Genomic DNA, 27118 nt, shown 5'->3' with positions numbered 1-27118 from the left:
AAGGCTCCTTCTTCTTGGTAGGGGGGGGGGGGGGGGGGGCATATCTCTGGTGGTTGGACTTATAACCGGCCACATAGCAATCGGGAGGCACGCACAACGGATGGGTGGTCCCTATAATGATTACTGCAGGAGCTGCAAAGACGAAGAGGAGATAGAAACAGTCAAACATTTTCTGTGCGATTGTCCCGCGTAATATTAAAACTTGCAAAAAAATTTTAGATACATCTACGAAAAAAAATTATTAAGTCGCCAGCTCATTCCAAAAGATATGGGTCGACGATAATGGAACATATGTTCCAAGTCATTTAGGTTCGATATAGCGCTCCGCATTTTTCTTAAATAATTCGAATCAATCACCCTTAATCCTTTTTAATTAATTCAGTCAACTAATCTCAAATGTACCCAAAAGGGACAAGTGGGGATCAATGTTGTTTTTTTTTTTTTTGCTTTATTGGCAACAATATTTGATTTGCTTTACAACAATTTTTTCAAAAAAAACAATGTTTTTGTGCGAGAAGATAGATTATCTCTTATGTAAAACTATATGCCATCAATATTAATGAGGATACATAGAGAGTGCAGCAGTAAGAAAAATAAAATAAAATAAAATTAAAAGAAAAGAAATTAGTTTAGCTGTGAAATAACGTATTTAAGTAATGCTTGATTTAAATTTGTATGATTTAAATAAATACATAACTTATTACAAGTAACGTATGATTTAAATACCATTTCCGTATATCAGTAAAAGTAAGAGGAAAATTAGCAATTACATTTTACAGCTGAATATTAAAATTATAGTTTGCAATAAGTAGGCGTTAGACTTCAGTTTTAAGCTTTGCAGATTTCTTGCATTTTTAACTTCATCTGGAAGTTTGTTGAATAATTTTACACTATAGTGTTTTATTGATTTTGCACATCTTTCTGTTCGAAAAAGACGTGGTTTGATATTTGTTCGAGTTCTAAGAGCATATTCTGGGGTTTGTTCTTCTTGTATGTTCAAATTATGTTTAATTAAATTATTTTTTATTTTGTAGAACGCTATTAGCGTCTTAGAGATGCAATATTTGCGAATATCTAGCCTATTACAATATAGCAGCTCACTTGATGTTCTCCGCGGTAAATTTAAAATGTCTTTAATTACTTTATTTTGTGTTCTTTGTAATTCATTTATAAGTTGCTCTGAGCAAACATTCCATATTGGATTCAAATAGTTAATATATGACATGAACAAAGAGTTGTATAGCAGCCATAGTTGTCTTTTTGGAATTAATTTCCGATTTCTATATATCGAGAAATTCAGTGGTATTAATTTCATTTTCAGCTTGTTTATGTGTTCTCGCCAATTTGAATTTGCATCAAACCAAATGCCAAGGTATTTTAGACTCTCGACCCTCGTAATAAAACTACCATCTAGATGAATTCCCTTCAGATCGTTCATACCGGGAATATTTTTATAGTTGTTAAATATTATAAAATTTGTTTTCGAGATATTCATTTTCAGCAAATTACGTTCAAACCATTTCGAAAGTTTCTTTATATCCGTTTGGATATTGACTAATAGTTCGTCTAGAGTATCAGTAGCATACAAGAATGTCCCGTCATCGGCATAAAATTGCTGTTTTCCATTTAACTCGAGTTTAAATATATTGTTGATGTATATTACAAATAGAGTTGCAGCTAATTTTGATCCTTGTGGAGCACCAGTTTTAATAGTTTTGGTTAGACTTTTTGTATCTTTTATTTGGACAAATTGCTTTCTATCAATTAAAAAACTTTCGAAGAGTTTAATAGCAGTGCCATTAACTCCCAACTCTCTAAGCTTTTGTATCATGATGTAAAGATTTACTGAGTCAAACGCTTTGCTAAGATCAATCGCCAGCATAGAAACGTATTTTTTTCTATCTAAATTTTCATATAGAAATTCTGTACAAGTGATGCATGCGGACAAAGTACTTGAGTTTTCTGTAAATCAAAACTGATTATCGCTAATTATGTCATTACTTTTAATGAATTCTTTCAATCTGTTTAATAAAATACTTTCAAATACTTTGTCAATTGTACTTAACTTCGTTATAGGTTTATAATTTGAACAGACTTCCTTGCTTCCACTTTTGTGAATTGGAACTACTGATCCAATTTTTAACTCCTCTGGATACTGACCACTTATAAAACATTTATTAATAAATTTTGCTAATGGACCAGACAGTTCGTCTTTATATTTCTGTACCAGTCGAGCAGAGATTCCGTCAGGTCCGTTGGCCGACTTTGGGTTAAGACTACCAATTGCTAAACGTACTTCTTCGGTATGACACTGAGATAATATAAAAGGGTGTATTATTCCATTTACCGGTTCAGGAGAGTACTCAAAACTGTCTGGCGTATTTATAGTGTTTAAAAAGTAATTATTAAAAGCATCAGCTATTATGCCCCAATATAGACAACAGAGATCAATCGGGAACCGCTCTCTTTAGGGATTAGTCGCACTATTTTTTGCAGGGTTTCTTTCATTTATAAGTGCTTCACATTTCTTTTGCCTAAAAATCAAGCATTGGGAAGATATTCTGGAAGTTTGGCTAATGGTTTGAGCCATAAATTATGTCCGTTTGTACTTTTAAACGACTTCCTTTCATTTGTTTGTTTTTGTTGTTTTTACTGCCAATTCCATTGTTATTTCTTTTATACTTACTAAAGTTTTTTGTATTATTCCTACTTCGATTACTTCTTTGCTTGTTAAATTGTTTCAACACCAATATATAATAGCGGACACACCCCCACTTCGCACTGCTTCCACACCGATTTGTAGGGTACGAAACATTGGCGAGCACCACAACCCGCAATCAACAGCCGTCAAAGATAGCAATCTTCGATTCTTTAACAATTTTTTTTTTTTAATTTTTTCACCCCTATTTTTGCTTTACTCGCCAGCTACTGAGACTGTGACTCACACCTCAAATTGGTCTTTGCAATTTCCTCAGCTTTTGCGTGTTGAAATTTTTGTAAATCACTTGTAGTATTGATGTTCGAGGATATCGCCTGCGTAATCGAAATCCTGCAAAATGTCTTGTTTTTACTTGAACTTTGTTGTTATGTCGGGAAATCGGAATATAAATCGTTTTATATTAAGTCGGCAGAATTGCAAATGTTGAAAGCAGAGGGGGTTTGTTTATTACGTGGGTATCAGACATTAGTTAGTTGTTTCATTGGTTGGACGTTAGCATCGATTGGGTATTAGTTTGTCGTTTTAGCTGGTGAATGAATGGTGGATATTCGGTTGACTAAAGACATATCATGTCGTGGAGGCTTTGGCGCCTGATGTGCTGTCGGTTAAGGTAGCGCTAAGATAAATGGCTCACTTAAGTGCCCCAATGCATATACATATACACACACACACACATACAAGTATTAGAATTAGAGAGCTGCTACATGAACTGATGGATTTGGTGACAAAAATAAAGCAACCTTTTTAATAGATCGGTGTGGTTAAATGCTGCAAATCTTTAATAAAGTTTGGTTAATAGGTATACTATTGAGAAAAATATATTTGCAATTTGCACACATCACACCTCACCTCGATTTTAAAGCTTTATGTGAAAAATTACTTTGAGCAACACCATTATTAGGAAGAACCTCTCCGAGACGTCAAAACTAAACGACGTTACGGACGGGGGTATATTGTTCGATTTCTTTCGTTTGATGCTGGAAAAGAGCCTACGATTATACTAGCTGCAGAAATTAAAACGTAAGGCGCTATAACCTGCGAAGAGATTTCAGGCCAAGCTTCTCTTCCAATTTGCGTCGTACTCCTTTGAGTTTTCCTGCAAAATTGGCGTCACGGGACCTACTTTTTAATGCCGACTCCGAACAGCATCTGCAAGGCAAATGAGTTTTCACTGAGAAGCTTTCCTAGCAGGAATACACTCGGAGTGCTTGCCAAATACTGCCGAGGGGCGAGCCTATTGAAAGAGTTTTTAATGTTTTAGTGGAAATCGGTGCCATTTGCGAGCAGTACGGAATGTGAAGATGCACTGTTCCTTTGTTGGATGTTCTTAAATAACACACATATCCCAACGAAAAGAGATACCACATGTAGACCGCTTTTCGAACTTGCTGTCATCTATAGGAAAGATCGTGAGATAGACAACTTAGGCGACAGGGCTGATAAACAATGTTGACTAATGTCCGATTTTACCACTCGCATCTGACCACTTACCCATACTAATAACTCTAGATCGACCATATTGAATGACTTTCGCAACATAAAACTGATTACTGTTGACTATCCAAGAATTGCTATGCGTAGGCCATTTATCTCCGCTTCTTCGACAAAATATTGGTGCACAAACGCAGGGCTAAGAACTGACCCTAACCGGATGGCCACAGTACTCTTTAACAGGGGAAGAACACTGGACTGGATGAGGCAAATCGTTATGGATGGTGTACAGTAGCCGCATCCAACAAAGGTGAAGAACTTGGGAGTCATGTCGAATGTAATATGTTGTGGAGAAGGCACGTCGACAACATCATATCAAACAGTACAAGAGCAATAATAATATGGAAATCGTGGGGTTGCAGCCCCAAGATCCTAAGGTGGGTGTGCACGGTGATAGTGAGCTCCATCCAAGTGTATCGAGTAGTTGCGTGGAAATCAAGAGCTCTTCTTGCGACTGTACATAAATTAACCACCAAGCTTTAAATGTTGGCATTTGTCTGCATTATGGGAAGCATTCGCCTCTATACATAGTAATTGAGCAGGCAACCAGGAGCAATTAAGTGAACATTGCTAAAGAGAAATTTGGGAGAGACAAAATGACGCAGCTTCAGAATATGGGCAGAGTAAAAGAACTTATTCCACTCATCAAACTTCTCAGGTATGACACCAGGAAGATGATAAAATTTGAAAAGCGTTTCAGAATAGACGGGGTAAGGGGGCACTTCCACACTAAAGGCGTTCCTGTAGTACCACACCTTATATGGTATACAGATGCCTCGAAGTTACGAAACGGTGATTTTCAGCGCCATAGCCAAAATGTTAAACCCACTCGAAAAATGTTTAAGCATTTACAAGGCCCATGCTATAACCGGGGGGGGGGGGGGGGGGGGGGGGTGCAGTGATCAGCCTGAAACTATGCTATGTTAATGAGAGGATCGTTATACTCAGCTACAGTCAGGCCTCGCTCAAGGCAATATCTTCAGTTGAGAGGAGATCCGCAAAAGTGCTTGAGTGCATAGAGAGATTGCATCGTGTAGAGGTAATAACAGCATTGGTTTGGCTTCGGTATCGGGCCACAGACAGAGCCAGGTAGGCAGCGGCCCAAAGGCTCATAGGGCTCGAGCCCACCATGAGGATAGGGTCACACAATGTCAAGTCAACCTTTTGTCATGTTAATTGCGTCATAATGTAAAACTAACATTGGCATAGTATCAAAAGTAACAATGAGTAACGTTTGACTATGTTTGTAACCAAAATATGTAAACTTTACGGCGGTTTCAAGTTTTGTTCATTTGGTGAATGTTTCAGAAAACAACACGGATGTTAAACTCCAGGTCTGCGGTTAAGCAACTAGCGTTTAAAGCGTCATAAAATCATGATTAACCTCCTAATCAGCCGTAAAGTTTTAAAAGGCATACTCACTGTTCACTGCCACATGTACACAAAAAGCCACATGTACAAACTATATATTTGGTCAATAGCCTCTGTCGGCTCTGCGACAGCAAGGATCATATTGCAGAATGCGATACAGTCGCGAGAAAAGACTAAGGGTCCCTGGATCGCTAAAATTTGAAAGTAGGCACATAATTTCTCTTCGATCACAATTCTATACTTGCTCAGGGAACTCGGCTTGGGCGAGGGTACAATTGATGTATAGGTCGCAGTGCATAGCCTCACAACGATCTATCCATCTAGTCCCAACTCTAGGACTTTTAATTTCAATGCAATTTTCTATGAATTAACAAAAAATAATGTTTCCACCAAAACCTTCAACATATCATAGAGTTCGCCCTAACCATACTCCTCCAATGTCTACTCTCATTATCTCATTTATGTGTCTCACTTCAACACCAGCGCATACGCAACAACGCCTACAACCATTTGGTGTTAAAACCGCTGACAACGGTTGGTTTTAGTGACAACAAGCTGAACATTTTTTTGTTAAGTCCCTTTTTTATGTCGCCAATTTCTTGTCTTGCCTTGTCTGATGGTCAGCAATTTCTCATTGTTAGCATTTACTACTCTGCGATTTGTCCGCTTCTACACAGTAATAGTAAACGTTAATCTGTAATGAGGGTGATTTCTGTGATGTCGACAAGTATTTGTGGTAGATTTGTCCACTTAGTATGTGGTATGCCACTGTGGACTTGTATCACAATTTTTATCACTTACAACACGTCAGGCATGGAAAAATGGACTATGTAAAGTAAAAGCAGTGGATTTAGTGAAATGTTTTCGCTTGCTGACCGTCCACCCTCGCATCCATCCACAAATGATGATCCTCCTGATGAAGCTTATTATTATGAGAGTAATGGTAATGTTGAATATCATTTGTACATTTTCACAGTGGATTTTCAGCATTTTCTTAACACTTACCACTTGTTTAACGCACTCACATTTAACGGTACATGTGTAAGTTTTTGGTTATGGAATGAATGCTTTGGATAGCCGAGATTTGTGCTAATACATTGCATGCTGTGCAGAATATGATAATGTTAATAATTTTGTATGTTTGGTTTTTATTGTCCATTTTGAGCTGATGCTAAAATATTGTCTGTGCATAAGTTGCACTTTTTTATGTTTGGGCACTGTGTGTTTATACTCAGTTGAGCAGAGCTCACAGAGTATATTAAGTTTGATTGGATAACGGTTGGTTGTACATATATAAAGGAATCGAGATAGATATAGACTTCCATATATCAAAATAATCAGGATCGAAAAAAAATTTGATTGAGCCATGTCCGTCCGTCCGTCCGTCCGTCCGTCCGTCCGTCCGTCCGTCCGTTAACACGATAACTTGAGTAAATTTTGAGGTATCTTGATGAAATTTGGTATGTAGGTTCCTGAGCACTCATCTCAGATCGCTATTTAAAATGAACGATATCGGACTATAACCACGCCCACTTTTTCGATATCGAAAATTTCGAAAAACCGAAAAAGTGCGATAACTCATTACAAAAGACAGATAAAGCGACGAAACTTGGTAGATGGGTTGATGTTATGACGCAGAATAGAAAATTAGTAAGATTTTGGACAATGGGCGTGGCCCCGCCCACTTTTACAAGAAGGTAATTTAAAAGTTTTGCAAGCTGTAATTTGGCAGTCGTTGAAGATATCATGATGAAATTTGGCAGGAACGTTACTACTATTACTCTATATGTGCTAAATAAAAATTAGCAAAATTGGATTAAGAACACGCCCACTTTTTAAAAAAAAAATTTTTTAAATTCAAATTTTAACAAAAAATTTAATATCTTTACTGTATATAAGTAAATTAAGTCAAAATTCAACTCCAGTAATGATATGATGCAACAAAACACAAAAATAAAAGAAAATTTGAAAATGGGCGTGGCTCCGCCCATTTTCATTTAGTTTGTCTAGAATACTTTTATTGCCATAAGTCGAACAAAAATTTACCAATCCTTCTCAAATTTGGTAGGAGCATAGATTCTATGACGGTAACTGTTCTCTGTGAAAATGGGCGAAATCGGTGGAAGCCACGCCCAGTTTTTATACACAGTCCACCGTCTGTCCTTCCGCTCGGCCATTAACACAATAACTTGAGCAAAATCCGATATATCTTTACTAAACTTAGCCCACGTACTTACCTGAGCTCACTTTTTCTTGGTATAAAAAATGGGCGAAATCTGACCATAACCACGCCCACTTTATCGATATCGAAAATTACGAAAAATGAAAAAAATGCCATAATTCTATACCAAATACGAAAAAAGGGATGAAACATGGCAACTGGATTGGTTTGTTGACGCAAAATATAACTTTGGAAAAATCTTTGTAAAATGGGTGTGACACCTACCATATTAAGTAGAAGAAAATGAAAAAGTTCTACAAGGCGAAATCAACAGCCCTTGGAATCTTGGGAGGAATACTGTTAGTGGTATTGCATATATAAATAAATTAGCAGTACCCGACAGATGATTTTCTGGATCACCTGGTCCACATTTTGGTGGATATCACGAGAACGCCTTCACATATACATCTAAGGGCCACTCGCTTTTAAAACCCTCATTAATACCTTTAATTTGATATCCATATCGTACAAAAACATACCAGAGTCACCCCTGTCCCACCCTAATGGCGATATCTCGAAAAGGCGTCCACCTATAGAACTAATGCCCCCTCTCTCTTAAAATGCTCAGTAACACCTTTCGTTTGATACCCATATCGTACAAACATTCTAGAGTAACCCCTGGCCCACCCTAATGGCGATATCTCGAAAAGGCGTCCACCTATAGACCTAGTGCCCACTCCCTCTTAAAATGCTCAGTAACACCTTTCGTTTGATACCCATATCGTACAAACATTCTAGAGTCACCCCTGGCCCACCCTAATGGCAATATCTCGAAAAGGCGTCCACCTATAGACCTAATGCCCACTCCCTCTTAAAATGCTCAGTAACAGCTTTCGTTTGATACCCATATCGTACAAACATTCTAGAGTCACACCTGGCCCACCCTAATGGCGATATTTCGAAAAGGCGTCCACCTATAGAACTAAGGATTACTCCCTTTTAAAATACTCATTACCACCTTTCATTTGATACCCATATCGTACAAACACATTCTAGAGTCACCCTGGCCCACCCTAATGGCGATATCTCGAAAAGGCGTCCACCTATAGACCTAATGTCCACTCCCTCTTAAAATGCTCAGTAACACCTTTCGTTTGATACCCATATCGTACAAACATTCTAGAGTCACCCCTGGCCCACCCTAATGGCGATATCTCGAAAAGGCGTCCACCTATAGACCTAATGTACACTCCCTCTTAAAATGCTCAGTAACACCTTTCGTTTGATACCCATATCATACAAACATTCTAGAGTCACCCCTGTCCCACCCTAATGGCGATATCTCGAAAAGGCGTCCACCTATAGACCTAATGCCCACTCCCTCTTAAAATGCTCAGTAACACCTTTCGTTTGGTACCCATATCGTACAAACATTCTAGAGTCACACCTGGCCCACCCTAATGGCGATATCTCGAAAAGGCGTCCACCTATAGAACTAAGGATTACTCCCTTTTAAAATACTCATTACCACCTTTCATTTGATACCCATATCGTACAAACACATTCTAGAGTCACCCTGGCCCACCCTAATGGCGATATCTCGAAAAGGCGTCCACCTATAGACCTAATGCCCACTCCCTCTTAAAATGCTCAGTAACACCTTTCGTTTGATACCCATACCGTACAAACATTCTAGAGTCACCCTTGGTCCAGCTTTATGGCGATATCTCGAAAAGGCGTCCACCTATAGAACTAAGGATTACTCCCTTTTAAAATACTCATTACCACCTTTCATTTGATACCCATATCGTACAAACACATTCTAGAGTCACCCTGGCCCACCCTAATGGCGATATCTCGAAAAGGCGTCCACCTATAGACCTAATGCCCACTCCCTCTTAAAATGCTCAGTAACACCTTTCGTTTGATACCCATATCGTACAAACATTCTAGAGTCACCCTTGGTCCACCTTTATGGCGATATCTCGAAAAGGCGTCCACCTATAGAACTAAGGATTACTCCCTTTTAAAATACTCCTTACCACCTTTCATTTGATACCCATATCGTACAAACACATTCTAGAGTCACCCCTGGCCCACCCTAATGGCGATATCTCGAAAAGGCGTCCACCTATAGACCTAATGCCCACTCCCTCTTAAAATGCTCAGTAACGCCTTTCGTTTGATACCCATATCGTACAAACATTCTAGAGTCACCCCTGGCCCACCCTAATGGCGATATCTCGAAAGGGCGTCCACCTATAGACCCAATGCCCACTCCCTCTTAAAATGCTCAGTAACACCTTTCGTTTGATGCACATATCGTACAAACACATTCTAGAGTCACCGCTGGCCCACCCTAATGGCGATATCTCGAAAAGGCGCCCACCTATAGACCTAATGCCCACTCCCTCTTAAAATGCTCAGTAACACCTTTCGTTTGATACCCATACCGTACAAACATTCTAGAGTCACCCCTGGCCCACCCTAATGGCGATATCTCGAAAAGGCGTCCACCTATAGACCTAATGCCCACTCCCTCTTAAAATGCTCAGTAACACCTTTCATTTGATTCCCATATCGTACAAACACATTCTAGAGACACCCCTGGTCCACCTTTATGGCGATATCTCGAAACGGCGTCCACCTATGGAACTAAGGATCACTCCTTTTCAAAATACTCATTAACAGCTTTCATTTGATACCCATATCGTACAAACACATTATAGAATCACCCCTGGTCCACCTTAATGGGGACATCTCGAAAAGGCGTCCACCGATAGACCTAAGGCCCACTGCCTCTTAAAATGCTCAGTAACACCTTTCATTTGATACCCATATCGTACAAACAAATTCTAGAGTCAGCCCTGGTCTACCTTTATGGCGATATCCCTAAATGGCGTTCATCCATAGAACTATGGCCTATTCTCTCTTAAAATACTCTTTAATACCTTTCATTTGATACACATGTTATACAACCACATTCCAGGGTTACCCCAGATTGATTTTCCTTATTTTGTCTCCATAACTCTCAACTGAGTATGTTATGTTCGGTTACACCCGAACTTAGCCTTCCTTACTTGTTTTTATATACCCAGCTGCTGCCACAGTCTGCCATACTGTAAGTCATAGGTGTTCTTAGTCTATTAATGTCAAAATCTCCTCTGAGTTATATTGTGTCATGACAGCTCACAGCTGCGGCGCTAATTGATCATAGCAAGAACTAAAAAAAGGGAGACGTACTAACAATTCCATCCAACAGCGAGGTGGCACAATATGGCTAAGTTGATAAGGAGCAACAATGTTACGACCCTGAAATATCTAAAGGGAGTTTTTCACAACTTTAAAAGGCACAGCGCATACGCATGGTTTCCATTTGTGGTGAGGTCTGAGAAGACGCTGTTTTTGTTGCAGAATGTATGGATACGGCTTTGGAAGATGCTTCACGTATCTGGGTTCACAGAAGAGGTTCGGTTCCAAATTATCACAATAAACCAAAAGGCCGACGGAAAGTTGTAGGCAATGTTTGGGACATGCATAATAGTTATCTCATCATCAGGTAGATAGGGCCAAATAACAACAATCATAACAAGTTCGAAGCAGTGGAGGTAGAAAGTGAGAACACACCCGTATCTTAGCATCCTGCTATAAAGCTTACAATGTGAAGGCACCCCCAGAGGCATACAAAATTCTGGTGGATGAAGGAGGTTCGTAAAGAACAGCGCATAATATCCACAATAGGCAGAGCGTAATTTTGTAAACTGAATTTTCACTGAATTTGGAGTCTTTAAAATCACTGTTAGTTAATTCAATACAATTATATTTTCTTGGGTTAGTTCTTGCATTTGATATTATGGTGTACCACTCACTTGGAGCCCAAATAGTCCTATTCCGAATAAACGATTCAATTGTACTATGTATCGAATCAACAGGCATCATGGTGTGTCCAGGTAACAAGTATGTGATTTTTATATTAGTCACAAAATTACAATTTTCAACAAAATAGGTTAATGTCGCAAGCACAGCTCTGTTTTTGTTCTGTTCTGCGCAGCTATCGCAATAAAGATGGACTATCGGCTGAGTTTTTCTTTCATCGACTAATTTAAGGTATTGGAAAACAGTTGTGCAAATTTCATTACACCCTCGTTTACCATCCTTTTCTCCCCATAAAATACAAAAACCATCTCTTGTACCACTCTCATAAAAACTTTCATTGTAGAATGAATATTTTCTAGAATAGAACAAAGTAACCCTTTTTCCATAGGGAGTATTTAAGACCTTTTGCAAGTCGAAACTTGTACATAAATAAGCCGGATTCTCTTTGCATAGCTTTTGGTCCTCCAAAAATATTTGCTTACATTTCTCTTTGTCCTTTAGATGAATTTGATACTCTTCTGATAAATTCAATTGCTTTTTGGATTCTGTGTCTAAATTATTGTAATTCTCGCATAAGATACATTTATCTTTTTTAGGTAAATGAAAACCTAAATTGAAACTTTTTATAAAAATATTACGGAATACTCTTAACGATAACTTACTATTTACTTTATTAATAGTTTTCAAATGTTCTACATAATGCTGATATATAGGTTTTTTGTTTCGAAATTCTTGAGGTAGATATAATTTTGTACTTTTATTCCTGCAATAATGTGAAGGAACGGCTGGTAATTGTTCTATAAAGGATTTTACTAGCGATATGCTTGCTTCCTCAGATTTGTTGTGTGCAGTTGGCTTTTTTATATTTTCAAGGCAAGTTTTATACGAACTTCTATTTTTTATTACGGATATTAAAATCGTTTGTGAAATATTCAACGTTTTCAATAAAAATTTTTGACAAACTTTAAAACTGCTATTATTGATATTGATAAAATAATTAAAGCTGCACTTTTTTCTGTCACTTTCTCCATATCGCCTTTTAATATCGACTTGTTTAACACAAGAAGACAGCCAAGATTTCTGTCTAATTTTGTTGCCGATTCCCCAAAAATGTTCATTTATTCTTACTCTTTCATCTTCAGGAATTTTATCATGACACGAATTTGGACATTTTTTCTTTAAGCACGGGTTGGGCAAAACACTCGTATTTTTTTCTTATCTTTTTGCAGCCTTTTATGTATTCTCTTTTGCTTTCTGTAGCCCCTTTTCCCAACACACGTTTCCTCCTCGACTTCTTTTAAACTTTCCAAACCATTTAAATCAACGAAAGATTCATCTGAATCACTATACGGTACCAGGGAGAGCTGTAAAAATATCCAATAATTGAAAACAAAAACATATTTTGCGCAAACAACAAATTCATACCTTCGACATATTGTTCTAAAGCTTTATCTTTAATTAAAGTCTCAAAAAATTGTGTTTTTTTTTATTTTTTTCCCTTGTGTTTCATTTATTTTAAAAGAGAATTTAATTGTATCCCACACAAGCGTTCAAAGAAAATGTAAACAAGTCACCATATGCATTTACATTAAAATTGTTTTTTTTATAAACTCATAACGGTTTAATCTACAGCCATGAAATTTTGACAGATGATGAAAATGATGTTGAACTATCGATTTCGATAACAAAAGAAAAATCGATTATGGTGTGGGATACATTATTTTGGCGGTAATGGCTCGGTATGTCCTGCCTGTTTTGTGTTTCCACGTAAACCTAACGATCTTTTCTATTGCATTGTGGAATCAACACCTCTATTTCACATGCCTTGTTGGTCAAACCCTGTTAAAACTGCAAGTTTTCTTGTACTTACGTCAAAAGATATCAATGGCAATAAGTGAGTAATCGCGCCTATTAGAAGAAGATAAAGCTAGATCCATGCTTAGTTGTGTATCTTTTAAGGCAATTTGCAATCACCCAACAGGGATCGTATTCCTAGATATGCTGGATTAATATCAAGTAATAATGCCTATATCATATTGACCTCCAATCATGACATAGAAAGCCCTCCGGTCCCCTAATATGCCAACCAGATTAAGTATATACCAGCTTCAGCATCGCCTCAAAGAGGCTGGAGAAGTTGAAAGTCTTTAGAAACTCTATTTGAAGTAGCCAAATTCCAAAATTTTTAGATAGCAAACTTGGGCAAGTTAAGAAGCTCACCACTGTTAAAGAGTTGGAGGAATTCAACAATTTCATAAACAATATGTTAATAAATACATTCAATAAATCCTACCATCACTCGAGATCCAGGGACGAAGCAAAGCTGACATTGTGAAGAAAAGGGCTTGGGATTCTTCAGCAGATGGAGAGTATTATCAAGTCAGAAAAAGAGCAGTAAATGGAAGAATACAGGGATCTGTTGACGAATTGCAAATAAATTAGCCGATTAGAAAGAGCCTAAAGGGAAACTTCTATGCAGACGTTGAATTCTAGCGAAATAGCAAAATTCGAGAAAGTCTTAGCCAGTGACGTAATAGTTCAGCGACTGGTTAAGAAGGACAATGGATAATGGACATGTAAAGAGTTCCCAAGTTTCATCGGGAGATTATGCAGAAGATCCAATGAACACGGTCACGAGGCGAATAGTGCTAGGGATGTTGAATTATACCGAAATCGACTGGATGGAAACAAAATTTCCAAGTTTTCTACTGAATATGTCCCGCACTATTGTTGTTGTTGTAGCAGAGCTTTACCACATCCAAAAGGTGCGACCGATCACAAATTGTCATCAATATCCTCCAGTGGGAGTCCAAGGAAACTTGTAGTTTAAACAGGGGTGGAGCATAGTGAGAGGGGTGTTAGAGGCGTTGGTTCCCTATTACAATTGAAGAGATGGTTGGTGTCATGTGGGGACACATTGCAAGCAGCACATGCATTTTGTATGTCGGAGTTGATTCTGGTTAGGTAAGAGTTTTACCTGTTACAGTATCCATATCGAAGTTGAAGTTCCTATTGTGCTAGTTCTGAGTATTTTTCTTTAATTACTGGATTCGCCAGCCAATTCCCTGCATGGAGTCCCGAGCCTGTTTGTGGATATCACTGAGGACCTACTTGTGATTTTTTGCTTCATACGGCTGTATTCTCAGGTGTCGTATTTCCTCATAATGCTTACGGAGATGACCCCTTAAACCCCTGGGAGATGTAGCCTCATCAATCAGATGTCTGTTGGGATGCCAAGGTTTCTAGGTATTCAACAGAAACTGTTTGTTCACCATTTCATTTGTCTCCCTAATGGGGAGCACGGTGTTCTATATAAGAACACAGCTCGTAGTGGTTCTGAGGGCCGTAGTGTAACCCCTATGTCCCGCACTCTTGGCGAACAGTTTGATTCGCCTTCCTACTGCATTCGGGAATATTGGCATGTGTTCCAGTAAAAGTAAAGGCCCATTAGCGCAACATCTTTCCAGCTCAAAATCTTATGCCAGCTGAATATAGAAAGGAAGCCCCTATACAAGCTTGTATTGTTGCTGACTACGCCTAGTGAGCGGTACCGAAAACTTCCGTGTAATGAAAGCCTGAAGGATTTTACAACGTGGTATACTGTTCAGACCGGGCTGAATCCCGACCACAATTTTTTTCTTTTTATTTTCGCTTATTTTTTTGTTTTTATGTGCTAATGTGTAATTTACAAATTTGTGAAATATGATACTTGACCAACCATTTGTTTGCCGCTTTGTCCTATTTGTTTCGTATGCATTTGATTTATGCTGGCTGGACCATCATGTGTGACAGTGACAATGACAATCGTAATCTCGATTTTCTGCTAATGAGCTTGGAATGTTTGGCTTCATTTGCTTTCGTTTGCCTTCATTTTTGTACCTTACTTACTATTTTGATTGACAAATCACTGCATATTTATAAACTTTTATACAAAACCACTAATGAGTTGAGCGCTTGTTATATTTGCTTTGCACATTCCTCAACATAGACCCTTGTTACTGTTTCTACTTTTTTCGAGCGCATTTTATGTCATCGAATTCCTCAAAGTCCATTTGTCGAAGTTACTAATAAAATGACTTTTCCGTTGTCACCTCAATTTCCGCAGCTGCAGCCCATCGTTAACCGTCTGAGCGCTCGCTAACCAACCAAACGCTGCCCGTTTCATTATTGTACGCAATTTTATATTCAAATGGTTAAAATTAAAATCTGTGACAGTTTATTTGAACAATTTAGACTTACCGCCATTATTGTCTTGGTCATTGTACCTCCGATGTATTCATTGCCTTCACTATGGCATTGTTGTTGGTTGCTGTATTGCTTCGACTTGTCAGCTAGCGTCTATCTCTTTCCTCTTGTTTCTGCATTGTTCTCATTCATTTGAGCGCTTAACATCACGGTTGCCACTTTGGTCCACTTGGACCAAAAATTGCCCTTTTTGTTTAGATTTGATGAGATTTAAGTCTTTTAAAAAAGTTAGATTTCCGTACTTCCAAAGTCTTCTCCTCTCGAGCGTTATCTCAACGGAGCTCCAAACCTTTCTACAAATACCCGCCCCCAATTTAAAGCAGCTGGATTCTGAAAGAACTAAAGGGCAAAGATTTTAGAAATGCATACATGGTGACCATACAATGTCACACATATCAAAATCGTTACAATTGGTGTCTGAACAGGAACTGTTCAATAATAGAATATGTCTTGCATCCTGATGAGAAAGAGGCAGCAATAAAAACGAAAGAGTAGAATAAAATAACTCCAGTGAGTTAAGGGGCTTAGAATATACCCGCGGCAGGTATGCCTGTAGTAAAAGGCGACTAAAATACCAAACTGATTCAAGGGGTTGTGTAGCGCAACCATTTGAAGGGGTTGCCAACGCAATATATAGCTTCTCCAACCCAATTTTCAGCCTCACCTACCCGTGACGAATCGTCTTTCGTTAACAACTGCTGCTCTGGCGACCTCAATTTCCTCATGGATTTAGGGGGAGGGGCGCGGTATGGCCTAGACGGTTTCATGTGGTCATAGCAAATCGTTCCCCAGATGGCCGGGCTAGTACCTTATTGGTGCTTGTCACCGGAACGTACCGGCTCAGCCGCCAAAGGAGCCTCAACATCAATAACATTCCTCAAGGCCTTCGGGGAGTGTCCTTATCGCTACAGCAATAACAACAAGTAGAATGAAATATAGAATCCAGTGGCAAACAGATCAAGTGAAAAGATAGGAAGCGCGTGTTTCGTACCAGATTTCAGTGCGGTATGGAGGCAAAGCTTTTTCAGCAGAAGACGTATATGAGATCTCAGTTGGCAGAGCAGTACGAATCACAAACGGCACGCATATCTTCGCTGCTAAAGGGGGAATTTAAAGAGCAGGTGGCTTCCAGTATTGAGGTGAATCTAGATGAGCAGAATATATACATATATGGCATTTCAGTTTACCGAGCAGTTGAAGACACCAACGGTTCGCATATCTTTTCAGTTATAGACAGAGGGGACACGGTATCATAGTTTCATGATTTGACAGGTGTGATCCTTTTCAGTTACTGAAACTCAGTAGTAAACAACTGGAATGCAAATGATAAATTCTTAACTTAAGCGAGTTTGGTTTTTGCGACGGACATTGAGAGGATAGTTCATTTCAAATGCTCACACTCCCATTAAATGCGTGAGAGACTAAGAATTAAGAGCTTCATAAATAGTAAACGGAATTTCGTAACGAAGCGAGCAAATCTAAAAGGAATATATGTTCAGACGGTTTCGGATGTTTTGACGTAGCAGTATCACCGATCTTATACAGGTCAGCTTAATCTGACCGTCGTTTGGTAGGGCCAGTATGGAAAAGGTGGCAAACCCAATGCGGAGTAAATAGGAAACGATTATTTAATATTCCGCTTGCGCAAAATTGGGTAACGTGGGCCATTGTTTTCTACAGCGCTAGTACCTCAGGTGCATTGAAGCTAGGAGCTGAGCATGGTACAAATTGTATGAAGACTGAAGAGGAGTCTTCAGTTGGTCTTAAAAGAAAAAGAGTGACGCTAACAAGGAACAAACTTTAGGAAGATGGAAGAAGCGTAATCTGGCCTAGAAAAGACAAGAATGATATCATCAGTTGTGGATTCATCGACGGGAATCAACCGGGTGTCAACGTGGATACGCGTGAATCACATTTCGTTATTCAAAGCGACTTGGTCCATAAGAGAGTGAGAACATCATAGAAAGATACTATAGTTGTGGACTGTAAGTGTTGGTAATCAAGTGCTTGGAGAGTAATAATGCAAGGAAGTAATTGGGTGAGAATGTGGCTACGTATTATACAATTTTGGTAGCGGTTTTGTGGACAAATCATTGGTCATTTCCCAGTTGAGAGAAAAATTACCTTCAATAAGAGCAGCAGGGTTTAGACAAAAAATAGTGGTTCTTGTTATATATTTTTAGACTTCTTTTATAACATATTTGGGTTTCGTAACAAAATTTAGTGTGTCAACCATACCAAGCAGTCAACCCAAAAGCCTTACCACTTCATTTAAATTTTCACTTTTATTTTCATTCTCCTTAGAATTTTCATTATGCTCTAAATGCTCAAGTGCGGTACGTATTTAAATAAATGGTGTATTCCAATTCTTCTTTGATATTTTATACTCTTCAGCCGTCTACAATAAAATCAAAATGAAAATACTAGCACGCTAAGCACTGCTACTGTGGTTGCAAATTCGTCTACATCCTCAACTACCTCCTTGCGAGGATGTCTCATTCCTTTCACTTATTCGAATATTACCTTTTTACTGGTCACCTTTTTACTTATCTATATATTCGCACTTAGCTGACGCATAGGGATTGTCATTTCAATGTTATGTGAATTTGTTGGGTGGGTTATGCCACCGCCACTTTCATTGCTTGATTGGGTTTCGGTTGGTCGAATTGTTGAGTTCATTGGGTCCTTATTTAGATTCGCTGCGATTGACAGTGGCAGCTTTCATTTTGTTAGTATGTATTATGTTGAGGATTTCAATTTGAATTTTATTTTATATTTAAATTTTAAAATTCCTTTCCGTACAGGAAAATGGACAATTTGTGTTTGTGGCAATTGATTGGCAAATATTGGAAAGTTGTTGGTGTAATATGTATCGACTTCAGAATAGCTTGATTAATATTCAGTGTGGATAAAGGGAAGCTGAGTTAGGTTTAAGGTCCTGTTTGATGTTAACCTAATTTTATTATAACACCTTGGAGATTGTTGCAAGTCAGCTCTAGGAAAAAAGCAGCTAGAAGACTGGCCGTTGCGTGGCAAGTTACGTCAGTCCTACCAGCCCTAAGGAAAATAACAATAGATGGCGTAGCACTAGAATATGGAACAGTAGTAAATTACTTGGGCGTCATTTTTCACACCAAGCTTCTTTGGGAGCAACACTTCAACTCCATGATAACTAGAGTTCGTGGCTCTAGTCCGTCATGGAATGCAAACGTGTAGCGCGCAAATCATTGGGCTGCATCCCACATGTACTAAGATGAATGTATACTATGACAGTAAAACCCTTCATTACGTATGGCTCGATAGCCTGTGCATCGCTGACAAAATTTCAACGACTGGCGTGTGTGTTCATCGCGGGAGCTATGCGCACATGCCCCACAACAGCACTTGATGATATCCTCGACCTAACCCCGCTACAAATAGCGATAGAGCAGCCAACCAAACGAACCCTCCTGAATATCGCCAAGGAGGGCTCGAACAAAGGTAAAGTTATGACGTCCCGGAACATGGAGGAACGGAGAGAGAAGATCCCAATTTCTCAACTCCCGAGGGATGATATCCTCCGGCAGATAGTTTTTGAGAAAATGTATAGAGTAGAATTGGGAGGCAAGGGTACATGGAGGGAAGGTAGACTGCTACACAAAATCGTAGGGTACACTGATGGCTCGGAGACGCCAGAGGGAATTGGACCGAAGTCTTCGGACCCAGAAACAAAATATCAGTACCTCTAAGCCAGTGCACGGACCTAAACCTCTAGCGCGGATACTCAACTGAAACAATCGCCATACTCAGTGACAGTCAGGCCGCACTCAAGCCAGTTTCGGCATTCGAAATAAAATCAACACTGGTCCATGAGTGCGTAGAAAAGCTGTACGAATTATGAGCGAACAACGCAGTACTGTTGGCCTGGGTCCCAGGCCACAGGGGAGTTGAGGGTAATGAGCAGGCGGACAACCTAGCCAGATAAGCAGCAACAGCACGACCCATTGGTCCAAAGCCGTTCCTGCCAGTTGGCCCACAGGAAATTAGGATGCATTTATTAGTAGAAGAGAGGGAAAAGAGAGAAGAACACCGGCGCGATATGCAGGTTTAAGACAATCTAAGTTACTGTTAGGAGGTTATAGCACAACCCGATATAGGGCAATAATAAGCCTCCCAAAAGATAACCTAAGAATCCTAACTTCTATTCTTACAGGACATTGAGCCGCCTGCAGAAATTTGGCATACTATCGAATAACACATGCCGATTTTGTGATTGATCAAAGGAGACGGCGGACCATATTCTCCTGGAATGTAACGCAATCTCAAGACGCTGGCCGAAGTTTATGGGCTCATCATGACAAGAGTATTCCCACTTTCTATCCCTCAAGCCAACAGAACCGCTAGGGTTCATCAAGGAAGTCGGCTTGGATGAGGTGCTGTGAAAGACATGATGGCACAATAGACCATCGGTCGCAGTGCAATCCTCAATAAATTTTCTATCTATCTACGCCAGTCATTCCTAATTCGCGAAATCTAACGAGCCCTTGTGAGCACCAATGGAGACGCTCCACCTGTCTCTCCAAACTCAGAGGAAGTCTCCTTCCTCTACTACCAATTGCGGAACACTTTCTTATCGGAGCGTCTTCATCCGCACGCATAACATGACCCATTTAGAGTGTAAACCTCATGCAGCTTGTCATTAAACTTTGCTTGAATCATACTGTTCGTATAAGAGGAAGGATCATATAATTTTCATAGAACTTTTCTCAGGGAGTTTTCATGTTGCAGCTGTGTTGCTGGCCTCAACCGTGTAGAAAAGCATCCATGCTGTCTTCGAGGCTTCTACAAGAAAGCACCCGTAGAAGAATCAACTCGCGGGCTGCACGTCTCTCTTCTCTGAAGGAGGAGTTCAATATAAGTACAGTATATCGTTGGTAAAGTAGTGTCAGATTAATAAAAATAAGTCGTTTATTATATGCAAATGTGAAATCATAAAATGTAATCGCTACTCATCGTTGTTGTATAAACATGCTAACGGTATATGGGGTAAATCCCCTCACCCTCTTAATTAATATAAAGTTAAAAGCAAAAATTATAGTCATATCAAACTGTTATGTTTTATTGCATTAACACGTTTTGTACTGCATACGAAAATCTTTAATACTATTCTTATAGGCATAGGTATAGTGAAACTAACAAAAGTTCGGTACGCTGAGTCCAAATAATTATTGCACAGTGTTACAAATAAGATGCATATAACACTCTCAAGTGCTTTGAGCAAAAAAGTTGTTAGCTAGTGGGCTCGCGGTTTTTTTGATAAAAATGGCTGATCTTTCCCGTCTTTGGCAGGAGGAGGACGCGATCTGTTCACCCATTAAATGTTATACTCAGCACTTTTACAATCTTGTTACCTGCCATTTGTAGTGTAGTATAGCAGGGAACCCACCTCTGGACATGACAACTTAAACTTTGAAAAAGTTTAAAACGTGATATCAAGCACATCTGTTCAAAGGGATCACGGTGATCAGTCAGCGCCATAGTTGGGGATTTCTTCAGTACGTCACCCATTTTTCCTCCAGATTCTCAATGTCACTACCGTTTGGCTTCCGCGAGAAATAGGGAGTTTTGATGTTACCTCCCTTTGACTTATCACCCACTTCCAAATCCGTGATCTATGTTGTGCGCATATCACCACTACGCATCCCCCTGCCGTCCATTTAACTTATCAATACAGCTAACTTTTCCCACGGCCGTGTGACTCGTTCCTTTCTGCCTTTTGAAATAAGGCTTGTAGGCTCCAGCCGATCACTGCTTCTTCATTCTGTCAAAAGCTTCCTCCTCATACCAGTTACAGTATCGCAGTGAAGCTGTTGTCAGCCAACTGCCTTCGACCACCTTTTACAGACCCATACCAAGCGCTCACTCATTCGGCAGTACGTTACTCTGAGAGGACTCCCTTACTCTCTCTGCTTTGTACTCTTCGGCACTCTTATTCTCTTCGGACACCTTTCCACTCTTATTCTTCAGATTAACGTAACGCTCCCTCACGAAGCTAATTGGCGACTTGCTCACTTCACTCTTCAAGTTCAACATACCGCTTTTTTCACTTCCATTTTACCTGGCTTGCAATTCGATTCTCCTTCTCTCCTCTCCCTCTACATAAGACTGTGGATTAGTCGTACGGCCAACTGCAACGGTATATGTCAACTGCACAATCCAGTAAGCACAGTCCGCTCGATATTCTGGTTTTACGGGGCAATTCTTGGTCACCCAATTCCCGCAGCCCACCTACGGGGCGTAATGGCGTAGGTACAAGCCTCTTAATTATGTCGAGCGATATGGAGTTTGCCCGAGTCTTGTTGTAGTTGTTGTTGTTGTAGCGATAAGGACACTCCCGAAGGCCTTGGGGAGTGTTATCGATGTTGATAGTCCTTTGCCGGATGCAGATCCGGTACGTTCCGGTAACAAGCACCATTAAGGTACTAGCCCGACCATATCGGGAACGATTTGGTATGACCACATGAAACCTTCAGGCCATACCGCCCTCCTACCCTTTAGATCCATAAGGAACTTGAGGTCGGCAGAGCCTCGGATTTTAAAGAAACAGGATTCGCCACGGGTAGGTGAGGTTTACAGTTGTGTTGGAAAAGCTATATATTGGCCTGGCAACCCCTTAAAAGGGTTGCGCTACACAACCCTGTAAATCAATTTGGTATTTTAGTCGCCTCGCACGACAGGCATACTGGGTATCTTCTAAGCCCCCTAGTCCGCATGGGTTCGCCTAAGTCTTCACTCCACTTTATACATTGGTTGACTCAACCTACAAAAGTTTGGATATTTAAAAGAATAAATGTATAAAGTATTAAAAATATGTCGAACTGTTACTGATCCCCTCAAGTCTTTAGATGCTTTTCAAGTTTTACAACCAAGGAATTCCCCCAACAATTGTACAGTGTATAGCAAACAGTTCCCACGTCATTCGATTGGAATACACATATCACAGTTTTTTTTTTGTAATTTGTTGTTGTTATTGTTATTGCTTGTATATCAAACGACTACACGATTTTTTTTTTGTTTGCAGAAAGCGACTTTGTATTCCCAAGATCTTCATCTGTATGAAAGTAGTGAACATGTCAAGCATATGGAGAAAACGCCAGCAAGAAGAAGAATATGCAAATGAGCTTTGTGGTTCTACTGAGTCAATATGAATAAGCATCATCGGCTCTCATAAAAAACTTGACTAAACCTTAACTTGTACAACGGTAATACGCTACTAAAGGAGTAAAATAATCACATAAAAAAAGTTTCAATGACAACGACAAAATCCTGAATTGAATTTTTATATGCAAAATTTCACGTTTATTTCACCCACTAGCAAGTTTTGTTGGTAGTAAAGGGCGATAGGAGGGGCGACAATAAAATAACATTGACAGTTGCTTATTGTTTCTTTATATATTTTATATGTTAATGCAAAAAGCCAAACATGAATTTGTTGTTGTATCGAGATGTCATATTTAATATCTGCTCTTAATATATGGTTTGTTGTTGTAAATGTTGCGACATTTTATTTTATGGGCATAGTCAAAAAATTTGATATACACAAATTTAAAGAAATTTAGAACGTTTTTATACTCACCCACCCACTTTCATATACCACAATAAATTTTTTTTCTTTCTTCTTTTAAAACAAATAATTTTTATTGCCTGATTTTCCGTTTATTTTGTGCGAATTCATGCGGTTACAAACGCATCATAAATACCAAAATTTTACATTCGATTTTGTGCTTAGAAGTTGAATGCCATTGGTGTTGGAACTTTATGTTGTAAATAAAATTGTATATAAAAATTTGAAATAGTATTGTAAAAATTAAAAGATTCGATCGGGCTCAACCGGGATTTGAACCCGGGACCTCTCGCACCCAAAGCGAGAATCATACCCCTAGACCATTGAGCCGCACAACTGAAATTGTTAGGTTAACGGTATATAAAGACGATAACGCAAATCAAATACATATACACATTTTTTTGTTATTTTTTCGCTGTCTACTTTTTGGCGTTTTTGTGCTATTGCGTTGTTAAAAAACTTCTGTTACGTTAAGAAAAACTAACACACGTGCTGTTAAGGTCCCGAAATGACCAGCCCTATGTTTTCTATGTATATCGGCTTAAGGTTTATAATCTCAGAAGCAGTTTTCAACATTTATAAATTTTATTGATTATTCTTAGGTTTATAGACAAAGTTTAGCTTTATATATGTACATATATATGAGCTCTTATACCTTTTTCACACAGACGGCTTATTGAATAATAAAGGCATTTTTCTACATTAAGACGCTTATTGAGCTCAATCTTCCCTACAAATTTCGAATCTATAATTATTTCATTAGTAGCTAATCGAATGCCTAATGAAGTCAAAAGCACAATGCAACTCTGTTGGGAGCGTTCAGTTTCTTAGTTTTTGGTGTGTTCAGTGCTTAAAAATGTCATTTTTCAAAGTAAATGTCATTATCTGCATGGCGGAACGATACAAGGTGGCCGCATCGAACAGCTGATTATAATCTTTTTTTAATTGATTTGATAGATCAACTTCCGGCGCAGTACGATTTTGATATTTGTCCATCGAATTTACAAAAACAAAGTACATGGAATTCTTATGTATGTATGTAGGTATGTCACCATGCTGCCACCTTGTATCGTTCCGCCATGATTGTCTGTCATATAGCATTGTCATTTTATTCGCTTGACATTTCATCCTTCATACTAATCGAGCAGTTACTTCTGTGTGAAAGCAAAAAATTTACGATTTCATTAGAAGGTGAAATGAGATCATTAAGTGTCTGTGTGAAAACAGTATTACGATACATTCTAAATTGTTATGCTTAAGACAGTATTGTGTATTATTGTGGTTCACATATGTACGTATTTCTTTTTGCTATTTGCAATGCTTATTGCTAAAAACTGTGATAATTTCTGATGCAGTTGGTAAGCTTCAGGGGCGTAGCGACGGGGGAGACGGTTTTGGGGGTTTAAACCCTCCCCCCTTGCCTCCGTATCATTTTGTTTTAGGTCGTTAAAATTCAAATATTTGATGTTTTTATGTCTATGTTAATAAATTTCTTTATAATTATGCTACGTATTTACTTTGTTGGTGATATTATATTTTTAATATGCAAGCATATGTATGTACGAAGTGAACACATATATTTTAATCATATTCTGCCTCATAATAATTCTGCAATTTATTAAATATAGAAATGTACATGTTAACTTTTACTATCATTTCATAAAGAAGTTTCCTTGTAAATTTGCCTAACGACCATCTACATACATATCAGAGAACAGCAAAAATCGAACACAACAACGTTCGATTACATTCGGCAACATGATCGTGTTCAATGATCCAACTTGCTTAAACCAACATAATCGACATTGATTTAAAACGTTAAATGCGTGAATATTATCAATTCAGGCGTTTGCTCGATTGTGTACATCGGAATGAAAAGGCAAATATTTTTAACATTTAAATAATGTTAAATTTACAGCATTTTTTTGAAGTACACATTTCCTATTTTGAAATATAATGCAAATTTGATATTATTTTCCATGTGGAAAACACATTATTATAATGTAATATCTACATTTTTTTTCATGTCAAAAACACATTACAAAAATGTAAAATTTAAATGGTTTGATAAATGAAAAAGAATGTGTTTTTCACATTTTAAAATGTAAAAAACACATTAGTGTATTTTCCGTGTAGATATGACTTTTCTAAATAAATTTTTTTTCTTTTCGATCAGTTTCTTTCTTTTGAATTTTATATACGTATAAGTTAGATCTAATGCATAGGCTCAAAAATCATGAATTCTACTTATTCCTGAAGGAGGTACTTCGGTTTTTTTTTATCAATTTATCTATGATTAATATTACAGGTATGCGATTCTGTGGCTTTTCCTAATGTTCACATGGTGTTGAAAATCTTGTGTACGCTTCCAGTAACAACGGCAACGAACGAGAGATCTTTTTCAACTCTTAGGCTGATTAAAAACTATTTGAGAAACACGATGAGTGAAAAACGATTGAATGGCTGTGCATCACTAAGCATCCACCGTGATCAAATTGTTACCGTTGATGAAGTTTTAGATGAAATGTTAAAGAAAAGCCGACGCATGCGCTTGAGTTTTTAATGTAACCTTTTTCATATCATATTCTAAATATAGGTACTTTAATGTTAGAGCTAAAGACAACATTTTTTTTTACTTATTTAACTGAAAAAAAAATGTTTTTGAACCCCCCAAGGCAATTTTCTGACTACGCCCCTGGTAAGAATCATTGGTTTAATTGATTATATATCGATATTCTTGCTATAGGGTGGGCGTGGTATATATGTAGGATGCCGGCCTAACATACCGACAGTCCTTAGTTCAATGGTAGAACTAACATCAAAACATTTTGAAAAAAGTTTTTTAAGCGGAATCGCCTCTTGGAAGTGATCTGGCATACATTCGAAGTGTATTCTGCAATGAAAAGCTTTCCATATTATAATACCACTCCTTAAGCAGTCATCATTTGAAATAGGCATATAAAACATAGGTCTCCATAAATCTTTAGAAAAAAGTAACCCCGTATCACTAATTGAAAAAACAACTTCGCCTAAATGTTCTAAAAGATCTATGGTATCCAATTACTATAATTTTTATTATTTTTTATACGATGATATCTTTTTATGCTCAGAACAACAACTCTGGTCACGGAATGATCTTATGGTGCGCCCACGTAAGTTTGTTTATTATCAGTTATTGGAATAGGCTAAATTTTGCTTTTAGGCTTTTTAGAAGGATTTTCACTTACTTAATACACAAAGTCATGAAAGGAAATTCCAAAATGATTTTCCTATCAAGTGATATCACAAACAAATTAAAAACAAAGCAAACAAGTAAGGAAGGTTAAGTTCGGGTGTAACCGAACATTACATACTCAGTTGAGAGCTATGGTTACAACATAAGGGAAAATAATCATGTAGGAAAATGAACCGAGGGAAACCCTGGAATGTGTTTGTATGACATGTGTATCAAATGAAAGGCATTAAAGAGTATTTTATGAGGGAGTGGGACATATTTCTATAGGTGGACGCCATTTAGGAATATCGCCATAAAGGTAGATCAGGGTTGACTCTAGAATTTGTTTGTACGATATGGGTATCAAATGAAAGGTGTTAATGAGTATTTTAAAAGGGATTAATCCTTAGTTCCATAGGTGGACGCCGTTTCGAGATA

The 27118-nt window shown here is 38.3% G+C and overlaps 1 protein-coding gene and 1 non-coding gene across 2 annotated transcripts in view; both read right to left on the bottom strand.

Moving 5' to 3' along the window:
• Positions 1–23724: 23724 nt before the first annotated feature.
• Positions 23725–23796, bottom strand: TRNAP-UGG (transfer RNA proline (anticodon UGG)). Its single transcript has one exon. It is a non-coding gene; the product is annotated as a tRNA-Pro (tRNA).
• A 2528-nt stretch (positions 23797–26324) lies between these two features.
• Positions 26325–27118, bottom strand: part of LOC137238935 (dynein regulatory complex subunit 5-like) — a 30002-nt gene continuing 29208 nt past the window's right edge. The window contains exon 7 of the mRNA XM_067763957.1: positions 26325–26359. The gene's annotated coding sequence lies outside the window, so the exon portion shown is untranslated. The remainder of the gene's footprint in view (positions 26360–27118) is intronic.

The sequence above is a fragment of the Eurosta solidaginis genome, chromosome 1, assembly GCF_040869045.1.
Source record: "Eurosta solidaginis isolate ZX-2024a chromosome 1, ASM4086904v1, whole genome shotgun sequence".
Classification (NCBI taxonomy): Eukaryota; Metazoa; Arthropoda; class Insecta; order Diptera; family Tephritidae; genus Eurosta; species Eurosta solidaginis.
The sequence above is the reverse complement of the archived record's forward strand: the minus strand, read 5'-3'. Positions and strand labels throughout refer to the sequence as shown.